General features: G+C 43.8%; 1 pseudogene; it reads left to right on the top strand.

The window, feature by feature from the left end:
• The first annotated feature begins 1,902 nt into the window (after positions 1 to 1,902).
• Positions 1,903 to 2,020, top strand: LOC124596658 (annotated as a pseudogene).
• The last annotated feature ends 818 nt before the right edge of the window (positions 2,021 to 2,838 follow it).

Below are 2,838 nucleotides of genomic sequence, written 5' to 3' on the forward strand. Positions count from 1 at the left end.
GAGATTCCACTCTATCCAACAATATACCTCAGTGCTACAGACGAAGTCGGCTGCTGAAATTTTGTAGTACCTAACACCCCTATCCTTACCTAAAGCATCCACCAACTCGCCGCGGAAGACTCCCCTGTTAGCCTCTGTCCGAAGCGTTAGTCTTTTTGTATTGATTTCAGGCTGATTTTCACTTCCAGTAACCTAAAACATCATAATTATTAGTATTGTTATTAAAAAAACTTTATAAATAACACAGTGAGGTCATAGGGGTCGATGAAGGCTTGACAGATAATTTTCCGAAGGATGGATGGACGATCAAAGTTTCACGCTGCGTATACTTAAGGTACCTCAATCGAAGCACGAAGTTAAAATATTTCGATTCAGTTAAATGATTTCACCTAAAGTAGGATGTTTTAAATAATTAAATAAAACATTGTTAAAATGCATCAATAACTTTCAAAATACTTTGCCTTGGCAAATTAGGATTTCAGATATGTGCTGTCCTAACCAAATGCGATCATTTGATGTACATAATGACGAAATTTTCTTAATTTTTTATTTTGATATTTTCAGAGGGCTTATTTTTGTATGTTTTTATGTCTTTTATCCGAATGTTAATCCAGTTCAATGAACTTATACAGTAAAGTTTATTAGCACGCGAACAAACTGACTTTTTTCGGGTTAATGAGCATTTATTTTTGTCTGTTATTACTTTATGTTGTAATGTAATGTACTGACACGTTCCATGACCTTGTAGTTTTTCTCCTCAATTTGGCCCTACGGAACTTGACGTGTAAATAAAATTAAAAAAAAAACATCAGTCGGTAAGAAACTCCAATTTTTATTTTGATACACTGAATCTTGCACGACATTAGCCTTCAGCGTTATTTGAAATTAACTAAGTGATAATTTGAATTAAAAGACGGATGCGATTATGACATACAGCTTCGTTGACGCCATAAGAATGATGTCATCAGCCACAATTACAAAACAAGGTGCATCAGCTGAAGGTGAGCAGAGACTACAGGCAATGTCCGACTCCGAACCTGAGTGATCGGCGCTGTATAATGTCATGCGAGGGGCCCGGGTTCAATTCCCGCCCGGGTCGGAGATTGTTTTGCGCTCTTGGACTGGATGCTGTGTTGTCCTCGTCGTTATTTTATTAACATAGACACGCAAGTCGCCGAAATGGCATCAAACAAAAAGATTTGCATCAAGCGGTCGAGTACCTGCCAAATATGCCAAATGTACACACTGAAGTGCGGACACTACTAGCTGGTTTAACAAGTGTGTCCCTTCAGATGGCACTGCATTTTGGTTATGAATAATGGTATGATGGTAGCCCTGATAGAAGTCATTCTGGAACGACTGAGATATGTTCTACTTGCGCTGGACATTGAGAATAAAAAAAACAATTACAGGACATATTGTTAGTGTGGTGCGCAACCACACTTAAAACCAGAGTTTGATTTAAAATCTATTTTGGTAGTGTCGGACATTTCATGTTACTGGGCAAATGACACAAAATTTCGTTGCTGCATGTCGAACTCCTTTAACAGCTTTAACAACGGGTAATAAAGGTCATTTTACCTCTAGTTTTAAAGCTCTAGTTCTGCTAATATTGTGATGGGTTTTTTATGATGATATTTAATAGCGAATATATACCGTCCAGCCACATTAATGTGACCACCGCCTATGTTCGATGTCAACCTGCAGTAGTCACTCAAAATGGCAAGTAGCAGCACTAGCGGTGGAGGGTGTATACAGCGTGCGTGTATGGGGGACGCGGGAAACAGCACAGTCGTTGTCGTAATGAGGAAACGGAGCTTTTTATCTGACATGCAAGATGGCATGATCGTTGGCCTGCGGGCCAGTGGTGGAAGCATTTCCGAAACGGTAAAGTTCGTAAAGGTTAACGGCCTTGCCGCAGTGGTAACTCCGGTTCCCGTCAGATCACCAAAGTCAAGCGCTGTCGGGCTGGACTAGTACTTGGATGGGTGACCATCCGGTCTACCGAGCGCTGTTAGTAAGCGGGGTGCACTCAGCCCTTGTGAGGCAAAATGAGGATCTACTCGATTGAGAAGTAGCGGGTCCGGTCTCGGAAACTGACATACGGCCGGGAGAGCGGTGTGCTGACCACATGCCCCTCCATATCCGCATCCAGTGACGCCTATGGGTGAGGGTGACACGGCGGCCGGTCGGTTCCGTTGGGCCTTCATGGCCTGTTCGGGAGGAGTTAAGTTAAAGTTCGTAAAGTGTTCACGTACCGCCGGGGTCAAAGTATACCGTGAATAGCAAAATGGGGCTACCGAAAACGCGCCGAGGCAACTGAGGTGCACCAAGGGCCTTAGATGACAAGGGTGAACGACGGCTGCGATGTCTACGGGCGAATAGACGTACAATCGTTGAGCAATTGACCGCCAAGATTAACCAAGGGTCTAGCAAGAGTGTCTCCTCAACGACTGTAGAGAGAACGTTGTATGGGTCTCCGCAGCCGGCGGCTGGTTCTTGCATCTATGCTGACTACTGTTCATCGGCGACGAATGTTGAAGTTTGCACGCCAGTACCGAAACTGGACAGCCACTGAATGACGACATGTGGCCCTTTCAGATGAATTTAGTTTCATGCTGCATCAGACAGTTGGACGCTGGCGTGTACGGCGTGAAACCTCTGGAAGTAAACACGCTGCAACAATAGTCGGAAAGATTGAGGCCGGAGGAACTAGCGTTATGGCCTGGGGAATGTTTTCGTCGCATTCCGTCGATGATTTCGTTATTCTGGAAGGCGTAATGCATCAATACAAGTACCGATCTATCCTTGTTGTCCATGTCAACCCTTACGATGATG

Source organism: Schistocerca americana, chromosome 2 (assembly GCF_021461395.2).
Source record: "Schistocerca americana isolate TAMUIC-IGC-003095 chromosome 2, iqSchAmer2.1, whole genome shotgun sequence".
Classification (NCBI taxonomy): domain Eukaryota; kingdom Metazoa; phylum Arthropoda; class Insecta; order Orthoptera; family Acrididae; genus Schistocerca; species Schistocerca americana.